The 18,516-nt window shown below is 32.8% G+C and overlaps 1 long non-coding RNA gene across 1 annotated transcript; it reads left to right on the forward strand.

Moving 5' to 3' along the window:
* Window positions 1-3,794: 3,794 nt before the first annotated feature.
* LOC122299597 lies at window positions 3,795-6,076 on the forward strand. The gene is made up of 3 exons (XR_006239710.1): window positions 3,795-3,927; window positions 4,031-4,154; window positions 5,814-6,076. It is a non-coding gene; the product is annotated as an uncharacterized LOC122299597 (long non-coding RNA).
* Window positions 6,077-18,516: the final 12,440 nt, after the last annotated feature.

Here is an 18,516-nt window from a genome sequence, read left to right on the forward strand (position 1 = left end):
TCAAACATCATGTGTGTATATTCATCAACAAAATGGTGTTGTTGAGAGAAAACATCAACATCTCTTAAATGTTGATCGAGCCCTTCTCTTTCAAGCATCATTGCCAATCCAATTTTGGGGAGATGCTATCTTAACTGCAGCCTATATCATTAACATAATTCCCACCCCTCTCCTCTCCAATAAATCCCCATATGAGATGCTTTTCTCATCACCCCCTTCATACTCTCACCTTAGGGTCTTTGGATGTCAGTCTTATGCTAGCACTCCTAAACACAACAGAACCAAATTTGAACATAGAGCTAAACCTTGCATTTTCTTAGGATACCCTCCTGATGTCAAAGGTTATAAACTGTATGACATTGAATCTCACTCTACCTTCATCTCTCGAAATGTTATTTTTCATGAATCCATTTTCCCCTTCAAATCTAGTTCTCCTTTAGACAATGACCTGTCATCCTTCCCAAATAACCTGGTCCTTCCTCTTGCACCACTAGATGACATCTTCTCCTTCCCTCAAACTTCTCAAACTCTTACTCAAACTCTCACTCCATCACAATCTGAAGAACCTTCTTCACCAGCTGACCTCTCCACCCTTCCCTCACCTACTGCTCCCACACTTCCTTCACCTGCCCCATCACCTCAACCTAACCCTATCACTCTTCGAAGGTCCACCAGAAATAGGAACCAACCTAATTATCTTCATCAATATCATTGTCAAATTGCAGCATTTCATCCCTTCTCTTCCTCCTCCACAATCCATCCTCTTCATGACTACATCACTTACAAAAATCTCTCTCCCTCTCACCAAGCATTTTCTGTTTCCCGTCCTTACTCCATGAACCTTAGTCCTATCATGAAGCTGTGAGATTTAAGCATTGCCAAGATGCCATGAAAGATGAACTCCATGCTTTAGAAGTAGACAACACTTGGACTATCACCACCTTACCCCCCAACAAAACTGCAATTGGTTGCAAATATGTTTATAAGACCAAACTCAATTCAGATGGAACTTTTGAAAGGCACAAAGCTAGACTTGCAGCAAAATGCTTCACTCAAAAAGAAGGTTTGACTTCCAAGAGACCTTTAGTCCAGTTGCCAAGCTCACCACAGTTCGAGTTTTCCTTGCCATAGCAGCCATTAAAAATTGGTCCCTGACTCAAATGGATGTTCACAATGCCTTCCTTCATGGAGACCTTGATGAGGACATTTACATGCAATTACCTCCAAGCTATCACATCAAGAGTGAGCATATTGAGGGGGAGAAACTAGTATGCAAATTGAATAAGTCCCTCTATGGACTTAAGCAAGCATCTAGGCAACGATTATCAAAGTTTTCCAACTCACTCACTGCCATTGGATTTCACAAATCAAAATCTGATTACTCCTTGTTTACTAAAGTCAGTCCCAATGGATTTATTGCACTCTTAGTCTATGTGGATGATATCATAGTTGAAGGTAACTCTCAAGAAGAAGTTGACTCACTCAAATCTTACCTTCACAGCAAGTTCAGAATTAAGAACCTTGGACCCCTCAAGTATTTCCTAGGATTGGAAGTTGATAGGTCCTCATTTGGATTTAACCTTTGTCAAAGGAAGTACACCCTTGAGATATTAGAAGGTTCAAGTTTACTTGGCACAAAGATAGCCTCTACACCTATTGAATTGAATCACAATTGAGCCACATCACAGAAGAGACCCTCCAAGATCCTACAGCTTATAGAAGACTCATTGGAAGGTTAATTTACTTAACCATCACCAAACCTAACATCACCTATGTTGTAAGTGTTCTAAGCCAGTTCATGGAAAGACCCTCACAGTCTCATCTGCACTCAACCTATAGGATTCTCAAGTACCTCAAAGGATCCACAGGTCAAGGGATTTTCTTGTCATCCAAATTAGCTTTACACCTAAGAGCATCCACATTGGTCTATGCATATGTATAATATGAGCCTAAATTCATTTACATTGAATTATGCATCTTCAAATATTTACATAGCTATGAATAGTACCTTTACGAAGATTTACTATTCACTCTCCAAAACATATTTTACTCATTCTTTCTCTCTCCTCCCACTCTCTTTCTACAAATTTTATCTTTACATATTTTACTACATATTTTACGTATATTACTCATTCACTCATCAAAAAATATTTTACTCAAATATTTTACATATTTGAAGATCAAACCCGTGCACCTCTCTCTCATAGGTTCAAAGTACATTTATTGGGTGCTAATTGCATGTATTAAAACATTACATGTATTAACCCAATATATGGAAATTGCAAACTCTATATAAAAAAAATTAGGCAAAAAAACAAATGATAATATTTTATTATTATTTTGTCTCAAATTTGCATAAGCCAATGTGAGAATTTTACTTGTATGGCAAAGTGGATCTCCAAAAGAGGTGATTTTGTATATGCATATGCATAAAATAATGTGGATGCTCTAAGGGCTTATAGTGATTTTGATTGGACTGCTTGACCCAAGATAAGAAGATCTGTCACAGGTTTTTGTATTCATTGGAGACTCACTAATAAGCTGGAAGTCTAAGAAACAAGCAACAATTTCTAGATCTTCAGCTGAGGCAAAATATAGGGCACTAGCTTATACAAGCTGTGAGATCATGTGGCTTCTCGGTTTGCTAAAGGAATTTAATGTTGAACATGACCAATCTACTTCCCTCTTATGTGATAACCAAGCAGCCATCCACATTACAAAGAACCCAATCTTTCATGAGAGAACCAAGCATATAGAACTAGATTTCCATTTTGTTAGACAAAATGTCTTGGCTAGAATTATCACACCAATGCATGTGTCCTCAAAATTTCAGTTGGCAGGTATCTTTACTAAGGCCTTACCAACTTCTACATTTCAATTCTTATTATCCAAGATGGGAATTACTAATATCTATGCCCATCTTGAGGGGGAGTCTTACAGATTACAAAGCAACAAACTGAAATGCAAGCAACAAACTGAAATGCAAGCAAGAAGGACACAAGGACAGCAGCCATAGCATACCTGAAACACACTACAACACTCAAGAAATATATGCAGTTGATAAAGAGACATGCCGTAGTAAACAAAAAGAAGAAGATGGTAGTAGTAGAAAAGAAAAGAAAGGAGATGGCACAGAAAAGTAGAACATTAGCTGAGAAAGTTTACGACTGCACACAAAGAAGGATGAGGGGCACGATGCATAAAGTTGCTTTATACCATGCTGTCAAATAAAGTTCTAAAGTGATGGTTGTAATTGTGTAGATAATCAAAAAGTTAGTTTTAATAGCATTTTACTTTTTTTGCTTCTTTGTAATGTATATATATGTGACCTTTGTATAAACAAAGCAATCAATGAGAATCAGTTCTCTTCAATCTCTGTCAATCTCCATTTCATTTCTTTCCACTCATTTTCATTGCCTATTCTTGATAGCTTCTTACATATTTATTTCCTCTCATTTTCATCTTGTGTTCTTAATAGTTTCTAACACAACATATATGTACAACCGTCACAACTAGGGGTGTTCATATGGGCCGGGTTTTACCCGGCCCAGTCCGGAACTCGGATAACCGGATATCCGGTTACGGGTTCCGGCCAGGATTAAATCCGGACTGAAACCCGTATTCTGAAAAACCGGGTATATGCGGTCCGGATCCGGTATAAAATGCGGTTTATGTTTTAAGACACGGGTACCGGTTTGTACAAAATGAGAAGTGAACCTACCCGTCTCCCAGCCGAACCCTATCTCATTTCTGTGTATCTCTCTCTCTCTCTCTCTCTCTCTCTCTCTCTCTCTCTCTCTCTCTCTCTCTCTCTCTCTCTCTCTCAATCCGAAGAAACCCTAGCCTCTGTCCCTCACTACCGATCGAAGACAAGAATCAAGATGGCCTCCCTTTCCTCCCTCATTGCCGATCGAAGAAAAGAAAAAGGTAAGAAACTCTTTGAACCAGAAAAAAAAAAAGATCTCCGATGTAGTGATATTTTGGGGTTCTTCACCATCACTCCAGCGTTTTTTCTTTTTTCTTTTTCCAGATTTGCAGAGGGTCTCAAACTAGTGGACACTGGTAGCTATCGGTGAGATCTAACAAAGGGGGAAATCCTTCGCTTTCTGTCTGAGGATGCACAAGTGTTGGGTGCTCTGTCGTTTTCTTCATCGGTGGGTATTTTTTTTTTCTCTGTTTTTTTGTTCTCTCTTTGGTGACTTTGAGTGGGTATGTGATGATTTTGGCGTGCAGTGGATTTTCTGGGCTAGTCCGTTTGTTATGTATGGAATTCCTTTGTAATTCTCAGTTGATTTCCTCTTCACCACCTGCGTAAACGTCTTTCTGCAAAAAAAAAAATGTTTAAAAAATAAAAAAGGAAGAAGAAGAATAACTAGAACCATAATCTATGTCAAAGAGTTCTGGGATGATAGGATAAATAATACGAGTTCGACTGCTATATATAGAACAAAGGTCAAATACCAGAACTCCAGTCGGTATTAATTTAACTCAGCAACAGGTTTCCGGCCATTATTTCTTTCAAAAAAATCTTTTCCACTGATAGGAAAATAGGCATTTGATTTTCATAGCAGATTCATAGTGTCTAATTTGATTCTGGCTTTAGTTAATGAGTTGAATACGGTTGAGTATTGTTACAATTCTATCCAATCTGTATTGATGACAGAACATAATTGTTCTACCAATACTTGCCAAGAAACTCACAAATCATACACAAGCAGTAAAGAAAATCATAAAGAATACAAAATCTTTACGTGGTTCAATCCTAATAATCTACATCCACGGCAGGAACAGCTAGAAGCCTTCTTTGTTTATTGATGAAGTTGAACAATACAGTTTGTGTTACAAGACTAAAAACTCTCACAGATCACTTCCTCTCTCAATGAGAAAGTATCTCCCTCTCTTGAGTTCTTTCCACTCGTGCTCTCCTGTATTTCTCTCTTACTTCAATATTACACTATAAAATGAATCACAGAGATCTATTTTATAGAGATTACAACTATAACAGAAAACTGCAGCCCTCCACCTTAGCACTTGAGTCTTGGCTGCTTTCTTTTCTTCATTTGACATGTGTAGAGTTCTAACTGGTTGTCACCTTTTATAACAAGTATGCATCCACTGAAGTTGGTTAATATTGAGTTGTAAGAAATTTTGATTGGGGTCATGCAAAATCAAGTGAGCCATGGAGACATAAGATTTTTTGGAATGGGTTTGACCTTTTGCAAACATCACTCATTTAAAAAAAATATATATGTAGAGTATTTGTGTGATGCTAGGGTATGGACAAATTAGTAAAATACGTGTGCAAATTTTGTTCATTGGCCAATTAACACTAATGTGGTGATGGCGTTGACTTTAAAGGGGTAATTTTTAGTTTTTTTTTTTTTTTTTCCCTTTTTTGGTATGGTTGGTGATATAATGTATTCTGTATATGTGATTGCAGAGACTTGAAGTCTTATCTGTTAGTCGAATTAAGTACTAAGAAAGGAAAAGCATGTTGATGAAAAAGAAGCTCATGTTCTCATGTTGAGAGGTTAGATGGGATTTAGTACTTCCCCTGCTCTGGGTGCAAGACAACCCAGAAAAAAGAGTGAGCATACACTATTTGTTAGTCACAAATTTAACTATATTCAATAACTTTTAAGAAATAAGACCACCTGGGCATTTTAGAAAAATGTAGGGAGTTCACATTTGGATGCTTGTTGTCCAAAAGATTATAAGGCAGTACAATATTTTTAAGAATTCATAAATGCATACTGTTGTTTGAATTCTTTTGATCTAGAATTCATTCTACTTCTCTTACTCCAAATTATCAGGTCGAGCAATGGAAGATCTCAGAAGTTCTCTCTACAATGAGCTATGAACCTCCGAAGGTGCGAAGTGCCAACATCGGCAGTTTTGTGGGCCAGTGGTGGCATTGACCTTTTCTTTCTTGTGTTTTTTGGTAGTTTATGCTTGTAAGGAGTAAGCAAGTAGCACAGGTTTTTGGCTTAATTTGAGTTACTTGATTTGAGCTAATAGTTGATAGTTTTAGATCCCTTTTTTTCTTTTTTCTGCTGCTTTTTTTTTTTCTGGGAAGGGGGGTTTAAAATTTACCCCTTTAATCTGTATGTTCTTATAGGTGATGGGGAGAGTATGGGTTTACATTCGAGTAAAAAAAAATGTTCGCACTGAAGGGTGAAGATTATGGCTCTGTTGTGCATGCAATTTGCTAACAGGTTAAAAAAAAAAAAAAAACCGGGTAAAATCCGGAAACCGGAATCCGGTTTTTTCAAAACCCGGATACATCCGGGTTCCGGACCAGATCTAATCCGGCTGAACCCGGTCCGGGTTCCGGCCCGGATTTGAGACCCGGGTTGCGGTCCGGGTGTACCCGGGTTCCCGGGTTGGAACCCGGATGAACACCCCTAGTCACAACTTCATGTATTCTTTTACCCACGAAAGAGTTTTCTTTGCAACTACCTTAATCATGTATTAATTTGAAACCATATTTTTATATATGGTCACATGCATGCACTTAAAAAACGTAACTTTTATCGTGACTAATTACGAAGTACTAGGGGGGCCACTCTAAATTAAGCAATATCTAATCTTCTTGGTCAATTGACTCGTATATATAAGTATATAATATTCCTGCTCTATTGGAATATTAAAGAATAATGAACCCTTAAAAAGGCAATAACTTATGCAGTTAGATTCTAGTACTTCTCATTACAACAGAAGAGATCTTTTGGGACGAAATTTTTTGTCCCAAGCTCATCCCTACAACACTGTCCCATAAAATATTTTGGGATGAAAATCACCATTTTGTCCCAAAATAAATCTTTTGGGACGAATTTGAAGGAAACTATTCGAAACCGATCGAACGAGAAATTGTTTTTTTCACGGTTGAAGTTCATCCCAGAATATCGTTTGAACGGTTACTATTTTATGTTTGAACGATATTAAATTGTTGGAATGATTGCAAAATACGTTCAAACAAATACACATTTTGAGAATGTTTGAATGGTATATTTTGAGAATGTTTGAACGGTATAAATATAGCTTGCTGTTCAAACGTTAAAGGAACGGATCGAACAGTAAAAGTTAAGTTCGAACGCTATGAAAATAAATGGCGTTTGAACATTATATGATCGTCTGCGGTCGTTTGAACGATAAATATTTTATCAAAATCCCATTAATAATAAAAAACCAAATAGACATTCATAATATTTGAAAAAACTACATTAGAAACTGTTTAATACTCACAAAAGTTTTATAATAAGTGTGAACTAAATAAATAATCGTGAGACTGGCATTGTTCATACATAATTAGATAATCCTAAAATCTATACATAAAAAACCATCAGTTGCTTGGAGGCCTGTACTGTTGCATAAGCTGCTACACTTGGAGTTGCATCTCTCTCCTGAACTCTTCTTGTTGTTCTTCATGTTGTTTGAGGTGCATCTCCATGTCTCAGTGTTTCATCAATTGAGCCTCTAACTCTTGCTGCCTTGCAATCAATTCTTCGATCCTGTGATTCACATTTTCTTGTGCTATAGAGGTCGTAAAGGCAAACCCGAAAGAAGAGGAAGAGGGAGAAGGCTTTACACAGTGACCCAAATCCCTTAAATATCTTGAACGTTGACCTAGAACTTGTGTAAAAATATCAACATCATGTGTTGAGAAATTTTGATATGACGCAGATTCAACACATATGACAACCGTTTTATCCTACACATAAGATAAAGAGTTAATATCATCATAAATATTATAATATATTTATTTAAAATAGATTATAATATTTACATAATTTTCACAGGCATTGAGATGAGTCCATTCTCCATTACGATTAGTATGTGATGCAGTATATAATTTTGTCAGATCATAATTGGTATCTAAATCTTGCTACAATAAATATTTGTTAAGACATAAAGTCATTAGGATTCATATATTCAATTAACTATATAAAGTAAAAAAAATAGCAATACCAATTTCTTAGAGAGGCAATGGAAAGATCTTGAGCATGCATGATGATTAATTTTCAATTTCGATCTATTTGTTTTTTTTTTTTATAAAACTTCGCTCCTACATAGAAATTGAAAATATTATAAAGTGAAATTAAAAATAGGACAACTAAAATAATTAATTTAATTATACCTTATATGATGTATCCTCAAACAAGTCACAAAATTTTTCCCAGTCAAAAGGTCGGGCATCCTAAAAAGGATGTTGGCATGCATTTTCCATGTTCTCGAACTTATTATAATGTTCATGACACATCGCCTTATATTTACGGAATGCATTACTCATAAGCTCTTCCACAGTCTTACGCTCCTCTCTCAGGCCAAAATTTAATTCAAAATCATCCTTAAAAAAATATACTCAAACATATTATCATTTATAATATTCTAAATTTAAGTAAAATATAAAAATTTATTTTACTAAATCAATGTTTTAAGCATTACCAAATAATGCTTCTTGATAAACTCTTTAACATCTTGGGAGACTTTCTTCCATGAACTCGTTGCCAAAGGTGCATAAGTTCGTATAAGAGCACCCACATGCGATGCAAGCCAAGCTGCTAGTTGTCCTTCGCCTCCGGTATGTTCGTCAAGAATGTTAACCTTGATCTTATCCACCTTATGATATTTTTCCAATGTCACGCATCTAGTAATGCCTCGACCTTGACGTGATTGTAAAATATAAAATTGTAATCAATCTCTATTATATGTCTATTATATGACCTTAATTAATAACTTTTATGACTATTAGATTTTTATCTTGTTCTGTAGAGTCAACCTCTAATGGTGAGTCTGAAGGAGAGTTAGGAACAGGTGGAGATGGGATGCGAACTTCCTTCCACTTCAATGGCATAATTTCAAAACACTAATACAATATTCATTAAGTAAAATAGTTGTCATCAAGTGTAATGTGAACACATAATTGGTCAATCATAATCTGTATCAGTATCATTTGACAATTTGCTCTCATCCTTTGTAGATACTTCAGATGATTCAACATTTTGCTCAATTGTCACATCAATAATTTCAGCCTTGATAGCTTCTCTATTTAATGAAATTATCTCATACTGGCTCAAATCCACAAACAATTAAAGACGAGCAAACTCTCTTGGTATGCTTCTTCTTCATCTTGTCCTTCCACCTAAGGGATAACATCATATATATTTTTTGGAGAATATTTTTGTACTACTCGCCATTGATTTCCTAACTTCGGGTCCTCTAAGTAGAATGCTTGAGATGCTTGAGAAGCCAAAATAAAAGGATCGTCTTCATACCATTTTTTTGGTGTATAAATACTCAAAAAATATTCATCATCACGGACTCCAGTTCGAAAATTGCTTAAATCCCACCAATCACACTTAAACAGATACACTGTAACCTCCCCCAAATATTTCATTCCAATTATATCAACAATAACCCGATAGAAATCAATCTTTTCTCCATCATGACTTCCTTCGACTAGGACACCACTATTTTGTGTTTTCCTATAACAATCTCGATCCATTGTGTGATACCTACTTCCCCAAGAAATACATACAGTATATCGAGTAGCACGTCTCAATGGGCCACGAGCTAATGCATGCGTATAGTTCATCTGATATATTGTTTGGATTATTCGCATGCATTTGTACAACCTACATATTAAGTAAAGCTTCTATTATATCAATAATAAACGATCAATATTTTTTCATTGGCTATTGAGTAAAGCATATGTAATGTCATTACCCATTATTCAAACCATCTCGAGAACTCCTCTTCATGTTTCTGGTTTATATCATTTACTCTCAGTTCCTTGAGCATGTTAATATGATCACTGAAATTGATGATTACCACAAATATTTTATATTCTTAGAATTTTTTTGAAGTAAAGGAGCGAGTTTAAATTAACGGAAAATTATAACTTACTTCAAGTGGTTCCCTACCTCAGGGCAATTTTTTAGCACGTACAACTGACTTTTCTCGAACTATCTTCCGCACAAGTCATAACCACGCACAGCACCAAGTGGACGTACTTGTTGGGAAAACATAGAAAACACATTTTGTTATGTTGCTCGGTCAACGTCAAAGTTTCTTTTCGGCCAATCAAACCTAGTGCTAACTTCGTGGAAATATTTTGAACATAATGTATGCCACTTATCATCAATATATGCTTCTGCAATTGATCATTTTGGGCAGGCCTTGTTACCCATTGTACATTTCAACTTCCCAAGGAATCATTCAATGAGATACCTTCATCTATACTAAACTAGTCCTGCAGATTGAGCCTCACGTGGCAAATGAACGGCTAGGTTAACCATGACGGTGGATAAATACTTTCTAGCTTATACAATATTATGGCAATATTTCCATTCGATCCAGAGCTGATACATTCAACGTCCTAGCACATAAGTCTTTAAAAAATAAACACAACTCAGTCAAAGCCACACGCATGTCTCTCGTCAAGTACCGACGGATACCAATAGGCAAGATACGCCAAAAAAAGACATGACAATAATGATTTTTTAATCCAGTTATTTTCCAGTCATTTGTTCGCATACACCTTGTTAGATTCAAGGCATAACGGTCTGGTAATTTAATTTTCATTATCCACTCACAAAATGTAGCCCTTTTATTCCTTGACAATGTATGTACCATCCAATCGGCATGTAACACTACAAGAGATATGATTTTTTGAGACAAAAAATTTTATCTCAAAAAATGGAAATTTCGTCCCTAAAAGTTTTGGGAGACAAAAAAATTTCGTCTCTATTTTGTCTCAAAAAGGCTGTCTCAGAAAGTTTTCAGAGACGAAAATCAATTTTCGTCTCCGAAAAGTATTTTTAGGGACGAAATTGGGCGGAACCGGTCGAAACCGTTCGAACGCAAAATTTTTTCTGAGACAAAAAAATGTCGTCTCAGAATCAAGTTCGAACGAAAATATTTTTGTTCGAACGAACGCATGGATTGTATTTCCCGGTAAGTTCGAATGGGTATATTTTTGTTCGAATGGGAATTTTTTGGTTCGAATGGATACTGTTTTGTTCGAATGGAAATTTTTTTGTTCGAATGGATATGTTTTTGTTCGAATGTATGCATAAATGGTAATTTACCATTCGAACGACATTGATCAAATAAAATGAAATTGATACTAATACAAATTGTAATCTATATACATCAAATTGTAATCTATATACATCAATTGTTCAAATGTTTACAAACATCATAAATATTAAAGGCAATTAAAAAAAACCAAATGAATTATGATTATAGTGGTAGTGGTGGTATAGGGTTTTGGGACATCATTAATTGAAATTGTTCAAACATTTTTTGGTTATTTAATTGTAGCCTTTCTTCTAATCTTGCTTCTAAATCTGCTGCTTGATCTAATCGGGTCAGCAACTCTTTTTCCTTAGATCTCAATCGTTCTATCTCAAGTGCAGCTTCCTCTAATCTTTTAGTCTTGTCGTCATTCGATCTGGCTTTAGAAGATGATGAAGATGTTGAGGATGGCTTCACGCAACGTCCTAAGCCCCTCAAATATCCAGAACGTGATCCAAGAACTTGAGAAAAGATTTGAGCATCGTTGACAGATGATTCATCAGATGGATCCGCAACAGTGTCTTTAAGAGATATCATCTTGTCCTGGAAAAAGAAAAACATTAAAATTAGTATATGTAACAAAAATATATTTAGACAATGAAATTAAATAAACTTAAACTTACATAATTTGCCTCTGCCTCAAGATTGCTCCAAACACTATCACGATTTTTATGTGCTTTAGCATACAATTGGGTCAGATCATAATCAGTAGGATTTTCTTCTTGCTGCAAAATGAAAATTAATATCATAATTTATATGAAAAAGTGTATATATTAAGATTTAATAGAGACAATACGAAAAAATAATATCATATTTTATTTAAAAGATATGCAGTGATAAAATACCTTGTTCTGGCGCTGGTGATGTTGGCCCACCATTGTTGACAGGTGAATCACACGGGAGTTAGTAAGTGGTGGGGATGGCTCACGTGTTCTTTTGCGTTTAGGAGGCATTTCTGTTTGAAATTATAATAAATGTATAAAATGAAGTCTTAATCTATTTAATTAGACTACTTAAATATTTTTAATTATACATTATAATTCTTTAATTAAATATTATATAAGTATATTCCATCATGTTAATCATCTTAATTAGAGTACTTAAATATTTTTAAATATTTAATTATAATTTTTTAATTAATTATTTTATAATTATATTTTAACTAATTAATATTTTAAATGTCGTCTCAGAATCATATATTTTAATTATATTTTATTAGAGTACATAAATATTTTCAATAATTCATTATAATTATTTAATTAAATATTTTATAAGAGTATTAATCTATTTAATTAGAGCATTTAAATATTTTCAAATATTTAATTATAATTTTTAATTAATTATTTTATGATTATATTTTAACTAATTAACATATTTAATTAGAGTACTTAAATATTTTCACTAATACATTATAATTCTTTAATTAAATAATGTATAGTTAGATTTTAAGTATTAATCTATTTAATTATAGTACTTAAATATTTACAATTATACATTATAATTATATTTTATAATTACATTATAAATATCTACGTAATTGGTACTGTTCGAACAAATACTCAAACTGTTCGAACGAAATTCTGGTCAAGTTAGATTCCGTTCGAACGGAGAAAATTCAATTCGAACGGTATTCAGAGTGTTCGAATGAGACCAAGCCAGAAACCATTCACGAAACATAGCAAAAAACTGAACCACAAAACACAATTTTTCCATACACTATAGCATATTTCAATATAATATATTGAAAACTAAATTATTATCCCTAAATATGATTGTTAAATAACTTAGAAAACTATAAAAACTTACCTCTAATTTTTGCAATCTAATAAAAATATTAATCCACAATACCTATATGTATAAAACACATTAAACCGTTGTTCTATCCCAACAAATAAATGCAGCAAATATCAAGATACTTGTAAAAGAAAATCGGAATGAAAAATAACAAAAAAAAAACATATTACCTCTTATCCTTGTCTTTTCTCCCTCAAGAATCTCTTTTCTCTCACTTCTTTAAGCTCTCTCTCTATACAACACTCTCTCAAAGCCTCTGTCGCTCTCTCTCCTTCTCTCAAACTTCAATCCGAGTGAAAATGAAGTGAAATGATTGGTTTAATAATATGTGAATTTACGTTCGAACGGATTTTTTAGCAGTTCGATCGCGAAAATTCAAAAAGACCGCTAATTTTTCCCACAATATTTTCCCGTTCGAACTAACAATATAAGCGTTCGAACAAAAAAATAGAATATTCTCCAGCATATACTGATAATTTGGCGCGAATTTTCCCTCCAAACAAAAAAAATTCGTTCGAACAAACTTTATCTCTATTCGAACTATTTTATATTCGTTCGAATAGATAATTCTAGAAATATATAAATATACACATAATATTTTCAATATTATTATTAGTATTTGTAAAAAATATATACACTATATAATACTAAGTGTCACTAATAGCATAATACTAAGTTTCTTACCAATCTATAATATTAAGTATTACTAATAGTATAATATTTTATTTAGTATCACTTATGGTGTTATACTTATAATTAGTATCACTATAAGTATAATACTAAGTATCACTAATAGTATAATACTAAGTGATATTATAGTATAGATAGCATAAATATATGAAAACTAATAGTACTATAATATTTTATAATATATTCTAAGTACTTGGTTTATTACTAATATACAAACTAAATATATTAGATATATGTATTTTGTACTTATATTTAATGCAATGTTTTACTATATACTTAGTATATTACTTTATAATGCAATGCTATACACAATATTATTTTATACTCATCTAATGCATAATATATATAGTATTATATATATACTAGTTACTTACAATATATATAAGTAACTAATTAAATACTCTATACTATATAATATAGATATCTAATATATATTATATATATACTATATTATATATACTATATTATATATACTAGTCCAGAAATTTTTTATTAGTACTAATATTAGTATTATATACTAGTATTAGTAATATAAAACGTATTGTTTTACCTCTTGTACTTATATATATTTTTTTATGAATTATTATATAATTCATTCGAACTTATACCCTTTTCGTTCGAACTTATACCCTTTTCGTTCGAACGAAATTATGTTATATATGCCGCGATACAGTTTCTTCTCTGACCCCATTTTGTTGTTTTGGGGCTAAATGACACAAAAGTAATCGGTAGAAATGATGGGGCTTTACTCCTAAATCATTTCTACCAATTAAAATCTTGGATTATGGTGAAAAACTAGTTTGTAGATTCGGGACTGAGTCGACTCAACCATGTCTGTTTGGCTTAGTTCCGTTCGAATGAGCATAAATTCCATTCGAATGAAATTCAAGACCATTCGAATGGAATTTATTTTCATTCGAATGGAATATAAGTTCATTCAAATGGACTTTAACGTCATTCGAATGAAATTTTCGGCCATTCGAATTGAATTTTAATCATTCGAGCTAAAGATAATATTTGGCAGCCCTTATTGTTATTTATATTGAGGGAATTCATTCAGCCCATTATGAAAAAGTTAAAAGGACCTGGAAGGATGCTTACATACCTTACATGAGGATTTTGATTTACTTAATAAATAGATATTGTTAGTTATTATTTTACTATTTTTATGTTGTATAGAACGTCTAATTCTTTTTGGGATGTAATTAATGTATGGTTTTTATTTTTAGTGTTTGCTAGCCTCTTTATTATTAATTATATTTTCTTCTCATTACACTTAATGTTCACGATAATTAAAAAAAGGACAATATCTTTAAAATAATATTTATTTAACTAAAATGTTTTTAAATTAATTATTACATATTTTTTATATTTTTTAATATAAAAAATATGTATTATTACAATTTTAACAATGTATCTTTTCAATTAAATAATACCGTTCGAACAAGGTAATACTCATTTGAACCAATTATTTTACATTCGAATAGATTAATTATCTGTTCGAATTAAATTTTATTAGTTCGAACGGATAAGATTTTTGGAGACGATCTAATTCGTCCCAGAATCTCCGGTTCGAACTAATATGTATTAGTTCGAACGGATTTATAAGGTACTCCATATTTTGAGACGAAATTTAAATTTCGTCTCTGAAAAGTATTTTTAGGGATAAAATTTATTTCGTCCCTAACAAATTTCGTCTCTAAAAATTAAATTTCTTGTAGTGTAAACAGATGAACCATTTTCTTGCAATTGCATTTCCAGTCTTATTCCCAACCGCTTCAGATCCTTCCTTGAGTTTAATGTATCCTTTGTTTTTCCTTCAATTGACATCAATGTTCCCAATACGGATTCACATATATTTTTTTCAATATGCATAACATCAAGACTATGCCCTAATTTTTAATTCGACCAGTATGGGAGTTTTTAAAATATACTCTTCTTTGTCAAATTCAACTCATTTGTAGCTCGTTTTCTCTTTTGTTGTTTTTTACCAAATTCATTACAACTAACATCTATAAATTGTGCAAGTACATCTTCACCAGAAAAATATGGTAGAGGTTGACCTCATTCAACAATACCATCAAATATTCTAGAATTTTCCTGCCATCTATGGTCACCAGGTAAAAATTGACGATGACCCATGAAACATAATTTTCTCCTGTAAGTAAGCCATTCAAATTAAGTATGTTTGTTACAAATTGGACATGCCATTTTCCCCTTAGTACTCCAACCTGACAAGTTTCCATAAGCTGGAAAATCATTTATTCCATAACACGGTAGCATGCATCTTGAACGACTTGCTTGTTGATGAATCAAATGTGACAACCCCATTCTCCGAAAAATCTTTCAATTCTGCAATCAATGACTGTAAGTGTATGTCTATATCATTTCCCAGTAATCTTGGACTTGGAATGAGCAAACCATCATGAAATATGGATCTTTCATACACTTCTATATATGGTGGTAGATTATACGGCATAAGTACAATTGGCCAAGTACTATAACTAGCACTCATGTGCCCAAACGAATTAAATCCATCTGTTGCCAACCCAGGTCGCACATTACGCGGTTCTTCAGCAAACCATGGGTGTTCCTAATCAAATTCCTTCCACACCTGAGAGTCAGCAAGATGTGACAAAATATCCTTGTTCCTTACTTTGGCTGATGAGTGCCATTTCATGTCTACAGCCATTGCGCGTGACATATATAATCGTTGTAATTAAGGTATCAATGGAAAGTGGCGTACTACCTTTTGTGGCACATTTTGCTTGTCAAATGTCCATCTTGATTCGTGGCATATGGGACACTCATTCAACTGCTCATTCTCTCGCCAAAATAATATGCAGTCATTCTTACATACATGTATTACGTTGTAATCAAATCCGAGTCCTCGTTTCAACTTTTTTGCTTCATAAAAGTTACGAGATAAAGTATTATTTGATGGCAGTGCCTCTTTAAACAGCTCAAGTAACATATTGACAGCCTTAATAAATAATCGGCACATTGATTTTATATGAAGTAGTCTTACGGTAAATGAAAACTTACTGTGTCTTCTGCATCCTGGATATAGCTCACATAGTGAATCATTCCACACTCGTGTAAAAGTGTTATGGCCCCCATCATTTGAACTTGATGTGTCCGTATCACCTTCATCCATAAACATTTCTGCACCGATGTCACCTAACATTTGCTCCATATCTTCATTGTATTCATCTCCAACAACCTTTGGTTGCACATCTTCATCGATCTCTTCTTCATTATGTGGAGCCTCGAATGAAGATGTTGGATATGGTTTTCCGTGTAAGACCCAATCAGTATAACCCTTGTCAATACTTTTGACAAACAGATGCTCTCTCACCAAGTCTATCTTATAAGAACACAAATTCATACACTCTCTGCATGGGCATCCAATACGCCCATCACTATCACATGTACCTAATGCGAACTCTAAGAATTTCTTAACACCTTCAACATATACGTTGTAATTCTGACCCGATAGATTGCTAACTGGCATCCAACTCTTATCCATGCTGACTATCTTCATTACAAATAGTCACGTGTGCATCAACAAACAAGCATGTATTATGTATCATGAATCAATCAAGGAGTATGCCACCTTTTTCCAGGTAATTGGTCCTATCTCATTCAGGATTATAAGATCATAGTCGCAAACCTATGATCTATTATCTGTCACGTCCAACAAAATTTCGGTAGCATCTCCCCATAGTTCTCCAAATATGCTTGTTTGGTTGTGTGCACCGACGATTAACATGTTGATGCACCATCACCAAAATTGCATATCTGGAGAACAATTGATGAATCTACCAAAATTATAATGTTGGACAATAACAGATATAGTTCGATAGTTTGCGAGAATAATCTTACAATCCCAAACTGTCCACTTAGACAATTCAAGAGTTATCAATCAAGCATTCATCCGGATTGATAACTCTCGAACAAGTTTAAGGTTTATTTTGATGAACAAACAATGCAAGATATGCTAACATATTTCAAAAAGTAACATATTATTTATACAACAATACAACAAAAACTCTAATTATTGAGTATCATTGAAAGATTTAGTAGTATTTTAATTAAAATACTTCATTTTATTAATTTAGAATTAACTATTTAAGTATTATTAAATCTTAACTATTTGTATTTTAATTTAAAGATTTAGTAGTATTTTAATTTAAGTACTTCATTTTATTAATTTAAATATTAAGATTTAAGTATTATTAAATCTTAACTATTTGTGTCATTATTGAAAGGTTTAATAGTATTTTAATTGAAATTCATTTTTCTAATTTAAATATTAAGTATTTAAGTATTATTAAATCTTAACTACTTGTATTTTAATTTAAAGATTTAGTAATATTTTAATCTTAACTATTTGTATTATTAAGATTTAAGTATTATTAAATCTTAACTATTTGTATTGTAATTGGAATATTTAGTAGTATTTTAATTAAAATACTTCATTTTATTAATTTAAATATTAAGTATTTAAGTATTATTAAATCTTAACTATTTGTATTTAAATTGAAAGATTTAGTAGGAATTTAATTAAAATACTTCATTTTATTAATTTAGAATTAACTATTTAAGTATCATTAAATCTTAACTATTTTAATTTTAATTTAAAGATTTACTATTAAGTATTTGTATTTTTATTTAGTTTAAGAATTTTAAACTATTTTTGAATAATCATTATGGACAACTATCCTTATATATTCTAATTTCTAATTGTAAAGAAATCGATGTATAAGCGGTGTTAAACTATGTTCTAACATAACATAATCATTTGAACGGTAATCCTGTACCGTTCTAACGGGTTCATTCCAAATTCTAGTCGTGTTCAATAACCAAAAACCCCATTAATCATGAACTCACAACAACACAAACAAACAATATCAAGAACAAACAATCTAACATTGCAAAATATCATATTCA

Source organism: Carya illinoinensis, chromosome 16, assembly GCF_018687715.1.
Source record: "Carya illinoinensis cultivar Pawnee chromosome 16, C.illinoinensisPawnee_v1, whole genome shotgun sequence".
NCBI classification, from domain to species: Eukaryota; Viridiplantae; Streptophyta; class Magnoliopsida; order Fagales; family Juglandaceae; genus Carya; species Carya illinoinensis.